At 50.2% G+C, this 17,102-nt stretch overlaps 1 long non-coding RNA gene across 1 annotated transcript; it reads right to left on the minus strand.

The window, feature by feature from the left end:
- Positions 1-798: 798 nt before the first annotated feature.
- LOC132511355 (uncharacterized) lies at positions 799-3,669 on the minus strand. The gene is made up of 3 exons (XR_009537599.1): positions 3,530-3,669; positions 3,269-3,351; positions 799-935 (listed from the first exon to the last, which is right to left on the minus strand). It is a non-coding gene; the product is annotated as an uncharacterized LOC132511355 (long non-coding RNA).
- Between the last annotated feature and the right edge of the window lie 13,433 nt (positions 3,670-17,102).

The following is a 17,102-nucleotide window of genomic DNA, read 5'->3' on the forward strand; positions in this document are numbered from 1 at the left end:
GGAGGAAGCTTCCCCTTCTCCCTGAAATCAGTGCAGGCCTCGCTGCCCTCATCTGCCAGTGCGGGAACTCACACCCACACCATGATGTAGCTGGTGGAGCGGAGGGTGGTCACATGAGATGACACATGGGAAGAGCTTTCAATGTCATTTTCTCTCTCCTCCCCACCCCTCCCACTTTCCTTAGAGAAACAAACAAGACCTTCAGGACTGGAGGGAATTTTGCAGAAGTGCGTTTAGTCCACTGTTTTCCAAACTATGTCACAGGGCTCATGCCTTCCTTGGGATGAAAATGGGCCGTTTGAGAAAGCAGGGCCTGTTTGGGAAACGCCCGGTCAAAGTTGAACAGGTTTCTGTGCTTACAGAGCTTTACAGAGTTTATAATGTATATTGGAGGATGGAAAGCACATTCTTCCAAACTTCTTTTCCCCTCAACATCTTACGGGAATAGACTTCTAAGGAACCCTCTTTGTAAACCCTCAATCTGGTCCATTCCTCTCATCTTACTGAAGAGTTGAATGAGGCTATGAAAATAGAAGGAATTTGCCCAAAGTTCCCCAGTAACAGAATTGGAACCACACTTTCAGGGGCCTCATCCCACCACGGCTCCCCTCCTCCCCCAACAGCTGAGTGGTCCCCAGGAACCTACAGGTTTGGGGCACTGCTGGAGAAGAATTTGCTTCTACTGGTTCAGCATAACCCCATGGAAAACCCACCCGAGTCCCAAGCAGATCCCCTGGAGCCTCGGAGCCTTTGTCAATCTTGCCCAGGGCTGTCCATCCCCAGGGCTCTTCTCTGCCTGGCCAAAGGCTATGGAAAGATAGCTAGAGTCAGCGTGGTGGCTCCTCTCTGTTGCAGGGGAATTTTGCCCTAGCCATCCCTCCTCTTGGCGGTGGCGTGGAAGGGAGCCATCTGTTTCCATTAGTATTCACGGCATTCTGGTGGGGGAGAGGAGGGGAGGATGAGGGTTAAGGTCCTGCTCGTGGAGGCTTCCTGGCATAGTTGGTCCAGCCCTGTCTGTCTGGCTCCCTGACCCGTGGCTCCCCATGGTGGCGGCAACAGGTGACCCTGGGTTAGCGCTGGGCAGGGATGTCAAGTTGGCAAAGCCAGCGTCGCCCACCCCATCACCTACTCATCTCCGCACTCCAGGGCTGCTCCCTCCTCAGCCAGGATCTCTCTGTTTCTGTCTCTGAGCCCGAGCATCTCAGATGGTGTGTCTGCACCCAGTGGTGTCTGCAGCACCCTTGTTCCACTCCCTCCCAGCCCTCTCTCCCTATGATAGAGGGCATCAAGTCCAAATCAGTGCTCACTGATGGGCCGCCCACGCACCCCCATGCCCACCCTCCAGGACTTTATCCCTCAGGCATTATCCACCTGGGTCCCTTTTACCCACTTCCCAGTCCTCCATGTCACACCCTCCCTTTCCACAGGATGTCACCACTGCCAGCGCTGTGCAGGGCCAATAGTTTTTATGGCTCATGTAAAAGGGGTTGTTATCATGGTGACATTCCAGCCACGGCTGACCCGTGAGGGAAGGAACTCCGTGGTCTGCCCTCCAAGTACCCTTCAGAAGTCCCTCCCACTCTGCCTCTTCCAGGAAGCTGCCCCCACCCCTCCACCTCTCTCTACCCTCACCTTGTCTCAGAGGCCCCTCCTCTGTGCTCCCAGAGCCCCCTCCCCACTCCACCCCACTGGAGTTGTCGACTCTCCTCTGCCTCCCCACGCAGCTTGCATCTCAAAGGAGAGGGGCTAAGCCTTCTTTCCCCTCTCATCCTGGCACTTTGCGTGGAGAGCCGATGCCCTGTGTGCCATTGCTCTTGGAACATCTTGATCAAACGAGAGGGTGTATCTTTTTTCAAATAACAGCTGGGGAAGGTAAAAATAAGTCTCCTGAAAGGGCACAGAGGATGAGACATGTGCAAAGGAAGGGCCTGGAAGGCCTGGGAGGAGACGACACTGGCTGGACAGGCTGGTCGGAGAAACTCAATGTTCCAATTCATTCTGGCAAACAAGCGCTGCTTGTCGTGCCAGGGAAGTTATTGACATTGAAATTGAAATTGAAATTGAGTCAGAAAAGGGGAGGGAGGCCTGCAGGAGCCATGCAGATCAGGGTGAGGGAGATGGAGACATTTCTATTCTGGGAAGTCCTTTATTATCCCAAGTTCACAGCTCCTGTATATTCATAACCTGTTGCCACTAATTGGCCTTTCATCTTTCTCCATCTCAAAGGCTGTGGGATTGGGCCTTGAGGTCACTTAGTCCAACCTTCCTCCAAATAACAGTTCTGGTTTTGAGCACCTACTATCTGCCAGGCGCTATGTAACGTGCTTGACTTGGATTAGTGATGGAAGTTGTTATCTTAAAGGTTGGTCCATCTCGACCACCCCAGCCTGACTCACCCCACTTCTTACTCAAGAATACCCACCATAGCAGTCCTGACAGGTGAGTGGCCAGCCTGTAATTGAACAACTTCAGTGACAGGGAGGTCACTACCTTACTAACAGCCCATTTTCTTTACCGGACTGCTCCATTGTTACAAAGGTTCTTCTCAAGCTGAAAAGCGCCTCCCCGTCGGTTGCCATGGGGCCTGTCCCTCCTCCTCCGTCTGCAGTCAGGAAGGCAGACAGACGGTGCTTGGAGGTGAGATGGATGGTGCTCCAGACGCCCCTCTGGGGTTGGGGAGACCTGGAGTGACCCTGTCTCAAGGAGGACCACCAACCGTGAATCTGTGTACGCATGTGTTCCATCCCCCCTATGTGTGCCCCCGTCTGTCACTCTCTCTCACTCTCATTTATCACCTCTCTGTCACTCAGACATCATAAAATGGAGCCCAGGTGCAAGAGAGTCAGCTGCAATCAGAGCGATGGGAAGGCGGATCGCAAGCGGACTGACAGATGGACAAGAAGTCAGGCGGGCTTCTGCAGAAATGCGTGCCACAGGCAGGGACTAGTCTAACAGTCTGTCTCCAGAGCCCGATGGACAGAAAGACGGAGAGCCAGGCATAGAGCAGACATGGGGACAGGTAACAGAAGGGCAAGTACGTCTGCTTGGGAAACAGGCATTGCACCACTGAGGTCCCAGGCTGCTCTCCCTGCCTCTGGGCCCTGCCTGGCCCAAAGTTCCTAAGGAGAAGTCTGAGCTCTGTGGGGAGAGAGCTTGTTTCCCTCACGCCCAGATCCCCAAGCCCGGGAGAACAAATTCAGCCCCCGCTGCTCCACCTTCTCTACCCTCCCAGAGGCAGCCCTCCACCTCCGCCCTGTGAACCACGCACCGCACAGCCCAGGAAGGGGCTAGAAAGGGAGGCTACATCTCCTTCTGGAAGCTTCCACCAATTGATCACTGGAAACGTATTCTCTAAGAGAGGAAAACCAAAAAACAAACAAAAAGGGAGTGAGCGAGATTTGGTGTTGCAACGAGCAGGTCCTGTGCCAGCGCCTCACAAGTCCCGTCTCACTTAATCACGCTTCTAGTGCTCCCAGATATTATTAGCCCATTCGAGGGAATGGAGTGTCAGAGAAGAGAAATGACTCACCCAAAGCCCGTCAGCCAACAAGGGGCAGAGGCGAGATTTGAACCCGTGTCTGCGCGACTTCAGGATCACACTCTTCTCTCCACACCCAGCGCCCTCTCCAGAGGACGTCCACGTGCGTGGGTTCCCTCTGTTTTCTCGGGAAAATGAGGCGGTCATGAGAAGACCAGGGTGATTTACGTGACGAAGGAAGTTCTCACTGGAGGAAGCTGTGAATTGGTCCAGAAATAGCGGATGATGTCAGCCGGGCATCCCTCCTCCACGGGCTCTTGGCATCACCCTTCTGGGACCGTCACCAGAATTGATGCGCCAACAATTACAGAATTGGATTTGCCCTTTCCCAGCTCAGCCTGCTCAGACGTCATCCCTGGAGCTCAGGAAACACCTGCCTATTTTCTCAGCTCCCGCATCATCACGTGCACCCTCCTCGCTCTCCCAGGCTTGAGAACGGCAGGAGGCAATGTTCTATTCTGGCCGCTTTGGGCCGGCCATGCATCCCTTAGCACAATGCCGTTTCCATCTCGAACCACTTGCCCTGGCACCTCCTTGCCCATCACGCTTTCCAGCCTGTTTCTCATCCTCCTGGTGCCTAACTTCCTGACTCCTTTTTTTTTTTCACTTTACGACCTCACCTGTTACTCAAACCCAGTGCTCGGCAATCTAGCTGGACTTTTTTTTTTTTTTTTTTGCGGTACGTGGGCCTCTCACTGTTGTGGCCTCTCCCGTTGCAGAGCACCGGCTCCGGACGCGCAGGCTCAGCGGCCACGGCTCACGGGCCCAGCTGCTCCGCGGCACGTGGGATCTTCCTGGACCAGGGCATGAACCCGTGTCCCCTGCATCGGCAGGCGGTAGCTGGACATTTTGCCAAACTTGATTAACCTGCCTGAACTTGATTTCGATTCTCCCTCTGACTGGCCTGTCATTGGTTGTTTAGGGTAAAGGCAGGGGTGTGTTGGAGCCAATTCCTACCAGCTCACAAGAGCCGATTGTGCACATCGCTTCTTGTCTCCATGTCCAGTGGCTCCATATTAGTGGATTGAAATCAGTCATGGTGGCAGTATTTACACCAGAGAAATTGGCCCACACTGCAAAGCAGGGTTTTTTTTCCTTGCGGGGAACCAGTAGCGAAATTTAGCATCACGCGTCTGGATAAAGGGTTTGCCACAGGCCTCTGCATGTCAGCACCATGGATAACAATCCCAACACCACGACTGGAATTCAGGCAAGACAGCCTGGCCCCATTCTACGCAGGCAAACACCGAGGCTAAAAGAGATTCCAGCCCCAGGTCACCTAGTGGGTCAAGAGCTGGGCCAGGATTGGGGCCTTGCAGCCCGGGTGAGGCCTCTTACCCCCTTTAAAGGCTGTCTGCAGAGTAAGTGCCTCTTGGCTCAGGTCCCAGGAATGGCAGGATCAATGTGGCTTTGACTCAGGTGAGAACATTCAGGAAATTCTGGGTGCAATGTAGGGTGAGCCTTGTGGGGTGGGGAGGGGACCGTGTCTGTCCTTCAACCAGGAACTTCACCCGTAGTACCCCCTACCCCTCTGCCAAAGAAACAGGAAGGATTGGCATCACCCATCCAGGTCAAGGCAGCTACTAAGTCATCTAAGGGCCCACGGGCAGGAGTGGGAGGTGGTAACCGGCCGAGTGCTGGGGGGGGAAGCCCTCATGAGGTGGATGCAGCCCATCCCATGGTGTCTTCTGTGGAGTGTCCATGTAGTTATAAGGGGCAGTGGCAGGAGTTCCAGAGAGGGAATTCAGGTGGATGGAGCCTGGTCTCAGGGCCATGGCAATATTTGTCTGCTTGACTTGTTCCCAAAGCCTGAAAGCAGGATTTACTGGTGCCGCCTCTCTTCCTGGGCATGATGTGCACGTGAGCGCATACACACACACACATACACACACACACACACACACACACACACACGTGCGCGCAGAATCAAAGCCTCAGGATTTCTGGGGCAGGCACGCATACATGCATACCCCTCCACAGCAAGACAAATACACACCCTGAGGCACACTGGCAAACAGACACACAGAAACATGTTCCCACCCAAATGTGCGCAAAGAAATATACATTCACTTGGAGGTGTGCTCACACATGCACAGAACTTTTTGCACTTAACCAGCTCTTCTTAGCAACGCACCTGGGCTGCCAATATCCCTGGATTCTGGAATGACCCCCTCCCTGGCCTCCGGGCCTCCAGTCTCATTCCCTCCATCGAGCCTCCACATGGCAGCCACACAATCCTCGTCTTGATCCTCTCCCATGTGGAAAGTTTCAACAGTACCTCGCTGCCTCCAGTATCAAGAACTCAGACTGGGGCTTCCCTGGTGGCACAGCGGTTAAGAATCCACCTGCTAGTGCAGGGAACCTGGGTTCGAGCCCTGGTCTGGGAAGATCCCACATGCCGGGGAGCAACTAAGCCCGTGCGTTACAACTACTGAGCCTGCGCTCTAGAGCCGGCGAGCTACAACACTGAAGCCTGCAAGCCTAGAGCCCGTGCTCCACAACAAGAGAAGCCACTGCAATGAGAAGCCCGCGCACCGCAACGAAGAGTAGCCCCCGCTCGCCGCAACTAGAGAAAGCCCACGTGCAGCAGCGAGGACCCAACGCAGCCAAAAATTAATTAATTTTTTTAAAAAAGAACTCAGACTGGCATTCAAAACCCTACCAAATCTGGCCACTTCTGGCTTCCTGGCTTTTCCCCCATCTCCCCATCCCCCATCCCCCATCTCTCCCCGTTCCTGCACCACCTTTCCTCTATCTCCCTCCAGCCAAATCCTTTCCAGAGTTACAAAGACCACTGATTCATAACCAGAGATGCCCCAGATAGATGTGGTCTCTTGTGGTTCTGAGCAAACCCACCCCCTTGCCTGGTCCCCTTTTCCCCTGGCTCCATCCACCCAGCTTTTAGGAGAGAGGTTGGTGAGCATGCCTCAGCTTGCCCACAGCACTCCGGCTTCCCACGGCTCATTTCTGTCTGTCTGGGACTCTGGCACACACTAGGACTTTAGGGAAGGTTTGTAAGCAGGTGGCTTGGGCCATCGTCCCTGCTCAGTCACCTCCTCCCTTGGCTTGGCGCTTCTCTCTTATTTTTGATGGGTTGGTTCTCACTGCTAGAAAAGGTTCTCTGCAAGTGAAGCCCCGCCCCCCGTGCTGGGAGGATTTGGAAAGGCCTGTCCGTCACCCTGCTGCCTAGAAGCAATCCTCAGACTAGAGGGTGTCTCCAGGGGTCACTAAGTGCCTCTCCTCTGTCTTCACGCCCACAGTGAGTCACTAGCAGATCTCAGAAACAAATACAGATTCTCCCTCTCCACTGTCAGATTTCTGCAGGAATCTCTGGAGAGCTTTGCTGTTGGGATATTCTTCCTCGACCTTGAGTTTGAAGATAGAGAATTGTCGTGCTGGGAGGGGCTTTAGCCAATCTTTTGTCTTACCCAGAGTCAGACTCTCCTCCCAAGTTATGTCGGCTCCTGGAATGTCTCCAGTGATGGGAAGCTCACTCCCTACAGGGCTGGACACCTCCATCCTTAGAAAGCTCTCCTTGCCTTTGTGTGGGATACCACTGACCCAACCAACCCGCTGAGACCACAGGAGTCACCCGCATCCTCCAGGACAGGACTGTGAATATTTTGAGCAAGCGACAGAGACCTGGTTGTTGACTTAACTATTCCCCACATGGCCCGGATTCTATGCTCTTTCGTTTCTCTGAACACATGTCCATTCATCACATCTTCCTAACAGCAGCGGTTAGAATCAGCCCTGCTGCTGGAAGCCGGCTTCCCCTGGCTTCCCCTCCTATCCCGGACTCAGCCCTCCCTGCCTGACTCCAGCTCTTGTCTCTTACCCGACTGGTTTTTCATGTCCCTTTGCTCCATTTCAAAGTCACACCCGAGAGCTCCTGGCAGGGAGATTTTCCTTACCCCTGGGGCAAGGGCACTGGGTTTGGACTCAGGCAGACGGAGATTCAGCCATGAGCTCTGCCACTGACTCTGTGAGCTGAGGCAAGGCACTTCACCCCTCTGAGCCCATCTTCCCTTCTGAAATGACAACAGTCACCTTTCCTCGATTGTCGTGGAGATTGAATGGGTTTGTGGACTTAAGCCCCCAAGACAGCACCCGGCCCAGATGTTCATTACACATCACCCCCACCCGGCCCTCCCAGTGGGGATCCAAGGGACGCCAGCTTCCCCCCAACCCCGGATGGAAGGAGTGTAGCAAGCATCTGCACAACCCTCTATTGAGGGCTCCGCTAAGAGCAAGATCCATAGTGTCTTATGTGTTTCCTTCATCTGCTAATTTAATAATTCTGCCAAAAAATGAGCTCGTTTGGCCCACAATTTGCTTCGCAGAGGCCTAACGCTTCCTATTGCTCAGGACTTCATTAGGTGCCAGACGCACTCATTTCCCATCCCCCCACCTCACCCGCCCTTTGTTTTTAAGAAAGCAAGGTTGGTAGATTTGATGGATTGTAATGGTCCTGACTCCTCTTCTAGGTCCCCCTTCCCTCGCCCTTCCCTCACTGTGCCTCTCCTTCGGAAGATCAGAATGGGCAGCCTCTCCCCGACCTTCTCGTTTCTCCTTGTCTCTCCTCATCAGCTGAGGAAATGAGCTTATGCACCCTGGACCACGGCCTCCACATCCCAGAGGACCAGTGGGCTCCCATTCCAAGAGCCCAGTTGAGTGTAAAGATGGGCTTCCTTACAAACCGTACCTTTCTGCGATAGCATCATATGCTGCCCGGTAGTACGTTTCCTGGGGTTGAAGATACAGTACGCAAGATGGCCAACTATATGTCTGAGATGTTTCAGGGCAATGCAGTCTCTCTTTTTTTTTAAGTTTTGATTTCTAAGACCACATTCCCCATCACTTTTTCAGTTGCAATGCAGTCTCACTAGACTTTGGCAACTGAATTTTTAATCTGGTGTTGCTGGATCTCTAGGAGATTGATGAATGGGATTCAAGGGGTCATTGATTCTCACGAAATTGAATGCAAAATGTCCTGTGTATAAGCATGTTTTCAAGCTCAAAGCTTTTTATCAAATTCTCAAACATGTCTCTAGTCCAAAAATGATTAAGAGTCAATGCTAAAGAATAGAGGTGGGCAAACTTTTCTGTAAAGAGTCTGACAGGAAATGCTGCAGGCTTTGAGAACCATATGGTCCCAACTGCTCAACTCTGTTGCTGTGTTGCAAAAGTAACCATGAGCAATAAGTAAACAAATGGACATGGCTGTGTTCCATTAGAACCTTATTCACACAAACAGGCATCTGGCCAGATTCAGTCCACGGGCTGTAGTGTGTTGATTCCTGCTATAGAAGGAATTCTGGTTTTGAGTGGGAGCTTACATCAAATGCCCCTTCAGATGCTCTCCAATTCGTTCATCCATTTACTCATTCATTCATTCAATGTATTGTATAGATGTCTACCAAGCCCCCGCTACGTGCTAAGTCTTATGCTTGATACAACGGATAGAAAAAGGAATGAGACAATATCATTCCCTCAAGGATTCTACAGCCTGGTTGGAGAGACATGCCTGGAAACTACTGTCAGTCGGTGTGATAAAGACTGTAATGGAAATTTGCACAAGAGACAGCACTGCCATAAATGAAACCACACAGGGAATGGGTGGTGAAGGGACCTAGGGAGATGCTGACAGAGTAGAGTCACTTGAGCCAGGGTTACGAGGAGGAGGAGGGATTTTCCAAGCAGGTGATGGAAGGGCATCCCAGGCCAAGGGAACAGCAGAAGCAAAGGCACTGAGACATAAGCTATGTTGGGGTAAGTGTAAGAAATGCAGCCTAGAACTAGAGTTTGGGGTGCAAGGGTGTCAAAGGGAAGGGGAAGCTAGAGGGAAAGACAGGGTGAAAACATACCATGAGGTGTCTTTTGATCCAAGCTAAGGACTTCGGACTTGATTCTGAAGGCAACAAGGGGGCATAAAAGGATTCGACTGCTGGCAGCTATGATCCTTTAGTGAAGTTGCTGCTCACAAGTGAACATATGTCTGTGAGTTCTCCCCTTCTCTTCCTTCCTGACACTCACTTACCTTTGATACTCACTCAAGTTTTACTCTAAGCCCTCTGATTTTCCTAATTCAAGCCAAATTGTACAAAGCCAAAATTTGTTGAGAGAGGGATTTTCCTCCAGATAATTGAAAAGTAAACCCATCTTGACAAAAATGAAGGTATCCAATCTTCCCAGCCTTTCTCTCCTCTCTCTCTCTCTCTCTCTCTCTCTCTCTCTCTCTCTCTCTCTCTCTCTCATTTTAGTCTCTTTATTGATTGGATTGGGGAGCTCAGAACAAGGATAGCACAATGTCCCCAGGAAAATGTCTGTAAAAATGTAATCAAAATGAAACATTTCCATTAACAAGCGCACATAACCTACTGAGGGAGCATTAATGCACTTTTAAGACTTCAGGGTGAGTCTTTGGTTCTCTCCCAGGAATGGCTCCAATTAAAAAGGCTCCTAATCTTGGAGGGCATGGGTGAAGTTAGAGGCAGGAACCAGACACCGTGTAACTGCACAGGACTATGACTTTATATGGGCAGCCCCAACCTTGAAACAACAGGAGAAAATGAAGCAACCACTAAGTACAGCTCTAGACCATACTGCTGCCTCTTTCCTGCTCTGGTCAGTTTCCACCTTGGATCTAGGATATCAAATCCTCATGCTATTTCATGCTTCACTGTTTCTTGTGTAATTGTTGGCTCCATCAGGGCAGGAGCTGTGTTCATCTTACATTCCCAGAGTTCAGCGCAGCCTGGCACAGAGCTGGTACACAATTCAATTTACATGCAAACTGCCTTCTCCCTTTCTCTTCTGGGGCCAGTTTATGACTTTATGATCTCAAAGGAGCACTATCCACAGGCTTGGAGTTCTGGGATGTGGGTCAGTAAAGATCTGGAATGTCAGCTGCACCTCTCCCCTTCTGGCTCTCCATAGCCATTTCTTTAATGGCTCTCATTAGGACTATCCACCAAGTATTTCCATCTCTCTGTCTTCCAGGCACATGGTAGGATTGTATTTCCTGGTCCTCTGCTATGGGAAGTATCATGTGACCAGTTCTGGCCAATGGGGTATGAGCAAAAGTAACCATGTGACTAGTTCAGGCCAATGAGGTATGAGTGAAAGTGTCACTTTCAGGCTATTTAATTGCTGGTGTGAGACCTCCACCGTTCTCTTCTTTCTAAGTGACTGGTGATATCCAAGACAGCGGCTGCTCCATCATCCTAGGTGCTTGAGTGACTATAATAAGAAAAGTCTATACAAGAGCTGCCAGTCCATATAGACATGTGATGTGAATGAGAAATAAACCTTTGATTTTCAAGCCACTGAGATCTGGGTCTTGTTTGTTATCATAGCATAACTTAGTCTTATCCTAACTTATCATTTTCCCCTAATTCCTCTCCTTCCTTTCACTTGGCCCAGCGACCCAAGATCTCCTCTTCCCTTGGTTGGCTAACCAACTTTTCCTTCTCTTCTTTGTGCAGTTATTCATTTGTTTAACAAACATTCACCAAGCATCCACTCTGAGGAGACAGAAATGGACGGACAAAGATGAACCAGACATGCCCTCAGGGGCTCACAGTCTGGTTGGCCCTGCCCTGGCCTGGGCAGTCTCTCCACTCCCTAGAAGTTCTGTCTCAGTCACTCCAATGTTCTCACCAGTGCCATCTGGTTTGTCGTTGGAGATGGAGGTCAAGTTCGAGAAGCTGTCTCCTCCTCCCACCATGGCCCCTGTCAACACCAAGGCCTCTGATTACCCCTGAGCCTCCCTTGGAACCTTCCTTCACTGTGTGGTTGGATAGTCTGGGGGGCCTGAGTCCCTGCACAGGAAAACCCCAGAACCCCATTGTCATACATGATGATAGAGCATGGAGTGCCTATGAAGTATTGGATTCTTTTATTGGTAGAGAAACCAAAACTCAGAGAAGAGCACCTATGTGCCCAGGGTCACACAGCATCATGGTCTCAGGGTCAGCACGAACGTTAAGACCCTGTGCCCTTGAAAGAAATAATTCTTGCCTTGGGCCTCATTTCACACCCCGGCACAATAAGAGAATGGCCAAGGATGCTGGAAAAAGCCCTTTTTATCCTTGGATAAAAGGCCTGAAGATACAAGGGTGGGGGAGAGTGAGTGGGTGGGGGAGAGTTTGAGGAAAGAGGATCCTCTCATTCGAGGGAGGTGATGGACAGCTTTGACATCATTATTGAGAGGCAATGCGAGGAAGATCTTGGCCCACCAAAGCCATTGCCCTGCCTCCAGGCAGGTGAGTCTACACCCCTCTGGGCCATCACGCTCCACTGCGTGCTGTCTTCTGGAAAAGACCTCTCCCCTGATCTGAAAGAGCCTTGGCACATTCCCTGCAGGTCTTGGACAAACTGGGAGTCATCTCTTTTCAAGGACCTTCAACCCCTGAGATGAGTCATCTGTGCATTTATACAGGAAAGGAAGAAGGAAGGGGGAGGTGAGGGCCAGATTTGGGTATTTAACCCTTCATACCTAGAAATGTGGTGGCCACATTCCTGGCCTGGGCCCCCCGCAGCCTCTGCTCCCTGCTCCTGGCTGCTCCTCTCCACTCCTACTGGACAGGGGGAAATTATGTGGCAAGGTGACCCTGTCCCCCGTTCTGAGGTGGATGGGGGCGCTGGAGACTAAGCAATTAACACGCAGTCGGGAGTAAGGGTGCCCAGGGAAATTTCCTGCCGAAGCTGAGCCCTGGCAGAAGGGAAGGCTCAGCGGGCACAGGGCAGGGAAGGGGAGAGGGGGGCGGGGCCAGGACAGCTACAGGCAGCCTCGTCTGCACATGGATGCTTTTTTGGAAAGATGCCGCTAGTGAGGAGTTGGGGAGAGTGGGGCCAGGGAGCAGGAAGTTTCCAGTGCTGGACAGAGAAGAATCACCACGTGGGCACTGGAGCCCAGGACACCAGCCCTCCCCAGGGAAAAGACATTCCCCTCTGTGCCCTTTCCTGGGAAGGGGCAGTCACTTGAGTCCCTGAACTTTGCGGGGCGGTAGGTCTCTCGATGGCTGGGGGAGCAGGCTTCGGGGATTTCGAGAGGCCTCTGATGTCACAGCACACACGGTGCAGTGCACACAGCAGACACACAGGGGGCAGGAAGCACACAGCACAGTCACACATATAGTGGCATACGATGGTACACACACGTGCCCAAATTCCACCACTGCTGATGTTTCCCTATGGCCCCTCCCACAAGTCCCCAAGAGGACTGGGGCCCACTTCTCAGGGAGGTCCCCACTTGTCTACCTGCTCCCTCCCACCGACACGACTCACTCCCAGGAGCCAGTGCTGGTGCCTCAGAGCCTCACTCCAAAAACCCTGACCATGCACAGGACCAGGTGTCAGGAGACAGAGGACCATGTCCTGGCTCTGCAGCTCTCTGACTGGGAGACCCTGGGTAAGTCATGCCATCTCTGGGCCACAGTTTCCTCATCTGTCCAATGGGATCACGAGGAAAAGGAAGAGGAAGAAAGCGCCTATTCATGGGATAAGCAACGAGGTCTAAAGAAAGCACTTTGTGAGTCATAGACCACCCTAAATGTGAGCCCAGACCTGGGTGCAGAGCCACACCCTCAGGCACACACAAGCTTCCAGAGCCCTCGGCTGGGCCCCCTTCAGCCAACCAGGTCTGATCCCGATTAACCTCAGTGCAAGATCCATGTCCACAAAGACCCTCTCATTCCAACTTTGACTTTGCTTCTTACACTCTATCATTCATCCATCCAGCTATGGAATCCTGGATGCAAGGTGCCGTATATGATGTCATGATTCTGCATCCAATGCCAAGCAACTCTCCCACACCAGCTGGTGAGGCCTACAGTCCAGCTCACTTCTAACACTATCTACCTGGAGATAGAATCAGATCCCTCACGTTAAGGGCTCAGTTCTACAAGACCCTCTCCCCACCCCAGCTCCCTGCTAGTTGTCACCTGTGCCTCTGACGGACCAGCTATAGATTAGAGCTTCCAAAGACCCCCCTCCTGGGGTTCGATTAATTTGCTAGAGTGACTCACAGAACTCAGAGAAACATTTTACTTACTAGATTACTGGTTTATTACAAATGGATATATAACTCAGGAATAGCCAGATGGAAGAGATGCATAGGGCAGGGTATGGGGAAAGGGCGAAGAGTTTCCATGCTCCCTGAGCAAGCCATTCTTCATGAATCTCCAAGTTCTCACAACCCAGAAGTCTCTGAACCCCATCCTTTTCAGCTGAAGCTTCACTACATAAGCACGATTGATTAAATCATCGACCACTGGCGACTGAACTCAATCTCCAGCCCCTCTTCCCTCCCCGGAGGTCTGGGATGGGACTGAAAGTTGCAACCCTCTAATCAAGTGATTGGCTCCTCCAGTGACCAGTTCCCATCCGCAGGTGACCTAGGAGCTTTCCAAAAGTCACCTCACTAGCATAACAAAAGACGACTTTGTGCCCTCAACACCTAGGAAATTCCAAGGGTTTTAGGAGCTCTGTGCCAGAAACGGGACAAACACCAGATATACATTGATATATTTCTTATTATAAATCACAATATCACAGATAAAAAAAGTGGGCAGTACTCGGTCTTTGCTCTCAGGCAGCTCATGGCCAACTCAGTATTCTCAACACTGGTTACCTGATAGAATCCATGGCCTGGGAGGCTTTTAAAATACTGCCGTCTGGGCCTCATCCCTAAAGATTCATAGTCAATTGATCTGAAATGGGGCCCAGGCAACCGTGTTTTTTTGTGTTTTGTTTTTTGTTTTTTTGGGGTTTTTTGCGGTACGTGGGCTTCTCACCGCTGTGGTCTCTCCCACCGCGGAGCACAGGCTCCGGACGCGCAGGCTCAGTGGCCATGGCTCACGGGCCCAGCCGCTCCGCGGCACGTGGGATCCTCCCGGACCAGGGCACGAACCCGCGTCCCCTACGTCGGCAGGTGGACTCCCAACCACTGAACCACCAGGGAAGGCCAGGAACCCTGTTTTTAAAAAGTCCCTCAGCTGATTCTAATGTGCCTTTGGAGCAGAGACCCACCCATCTAGTGGAGAAATTAGACATATGCCAAAAGACAGAATGGGACATTTTTACAACAGATGCACACACAATAATTGCTAACATTTACTGAGCCACATCTTTTGTGTGAGGCCAGCATTATGCCAAGTCTCATGTCTGCATATTTAATCTTCCCCAAAACCCAGGAAGGCAGGCTCCATGCCACCCATTCTACAGCTGAGTAAATGAAGCTCAAGAGATGAAGTAAGTTACTCAAAGCAAGACTTCTCTGAAAAGGTGGCATTTGTGCCAAACCTTGAAAGAAAATAGAATTTTGCCCTGGAGAGATGGAAATGGAAGGCTGCCAGTGTTCTCCACCCTGGCTGGTTGTTAGAATTCTTGACCTGAGCGGCTTGTTAAAATGTAGGGGGGTGCAGGTGAGGGGAGCAGAGCCTCTGCTGACTGGGACAGGGGCTTCTGAAAAGGACGAGTGGGAATGCAGATCACAGAGGCTGGTGGGGGCCAAATTATGGGAAGAGGATATTTTAGGACACATCCAAGGTAGAGCTACTTTCCCCCGCATGTAGAAATTATGTGCCCCTTGTCATTATCCCCAGAGGTGGCAGGGATGAAAATAGAATGTCAAGACAGAGTCAGAGAAGCTAGACCCAGAAGCGTCTGGGTGGAGGAAGTTGAGACTTTATCCTTAAGTTTTTAAAAAGAGTGACATGGGACTTCTCTGGTGGAGCAGTGGTTAAGAATCCGCCTGCAAATGCAGGGGACACAGGTTTGAGCCCTGGTTCAGGAAGATCCCACATGCAGCGGAGTAACTAAGCCCGTGCACCACAACTACTGAGCCTGCTCTCTAAAGCCCACAACTACTGGAGCTCGTGCACCTAGAGCCCATGCTCTGCAACAAAAGAAGCCACCACAATGAGAAGCCTTGCACCGCAACGAAGAGTAGCCCCGGCTCACTGCAACTAGAGAAAGCCCACGCGCACAACAACGAAGACCCAATGCAGCCAATAAGTAAATAAATAAAGTAAATTAGTTGGGAGAATGTGACCAAAGGTTTAAAACCTCTTATGTGATTGGGCTCTTGCTTCTCTGCCATCTGCATGAGAAGAACACACTTGTGCTAGCCCACTGATCCCACAATGAGGGTGAGAGATATCTGGAGCCAAACTAAACTCCTCCACCCAATTCTGTCCCAGATCAACCACCCCTTAGCCTACTCCCAGCTCTATGGGTAAGTCCAGTCAACATAAGCCACTCCACCTAGTTCAGCCTACATCAGTGACTCTCAGGCACAGATCCATGAGAATAATTATGTTTTAAGGCACCAAGTTTTGGTTTGTTACATAGCATTATTGTAGCCATGGTTGATGCAAGTATCAACCCAGTAGCTGGTACTCAATTAAAAGAGAAAATAGATGGAAGAGAATTATCAAAGCAATAGTCCATGTAAATTTCCCAGCACTAAAAGACATGAACCTCCAGATCAAAGGGCCTACCAAGTGCCCAGAAAAATAGATAGATTCACTGCCAAGATATATTATTGTAAAATTTCAGAACACATGAAGGGATAAACCTAAAAGCTGCCAGCAAGAAAAAACTGGTTTCCTACAAAGGAACAGGAATAAGGATGGCTATAAGACTTCTCAGGAGCAGCACTGGATACCAGGTAACTAGTGAAGCGGTGCCTTTTACATTCCCGGGAGAAATTGTTTCCAAAATAGAATTCTATCCCTGGATACCCAATTAAGATATAAGCTGGGACTATACATTTTTTTATGTGTAAGGATTCATATTCAAATTCCCTTTCACTTAGTAAGCTATCAGAGGATATGCTCCAGCAAAAGCAGGAAGTAAACCAAGAAAATAGAATCTAGGAAATAGGAGTTTCAACACAGGAGACTGGTTTATTCCCAGAATAAACCTTTGCAGCAGCCCTAGAGAGTAAGAATCCAGGGAAACACGAGGGATTGCTAGATGAGCTGATGTAAGATAACACTTGTGAGCAAAATACTAATAATAATGTTACAGCAGATGTGACACACCGTTTGGAAAAGTTTAAGAAAACGATGCAATTCCCCAGTGTTCATAGCAGCACTAGTTACAATAGCCAAGACATGGAAACCACCCAAGTGCTAATCAACAGATGAATGGATAAAGAAGATGTGCTGTATATATATATATATATATATATATATATATATATATATATATATATTAAAACCTCTTATATATATAATATATAAAACCTCTTATATATATATAATATATATATATATATACACAATGGAATATTACTCAGCCATAAAAAGGAATGAAATAATGCCATTTGCAGCAACATGGATGGACCTAGAGATTATCATACTAAGTGAAGTAATTCACAAAGAGAAAAACAAATGCCATATGATATCACTTACATGTGGAATCTAAAAAATGATACAAATGAATGTATTTACAAAACAGAAACAGGCACACAGACATAGAAAATAAACTTATGGTGACCAAAGGGGAAAAGGGGGTGGGAGGGATAAATTAGGAGTTTGGGATTAGCAGATAC

The sequence above is a fragment of the Lagenorhynchus albirostris genome, chromosome 20, assembly GCF_949774975.1.
Source record: "Lagenorhynchus albirostris chromosome 20, mLagAlb1.1, whole genome shotgun sequence".
In the NCBI taxonomy this organism is placed as follows: Eukaryota; Metazoa; Chordata; class Mammalia; order Artiodactyla; family Delphinidae; genus Lagenorhynchus; species Lagenorhynchus albirostris.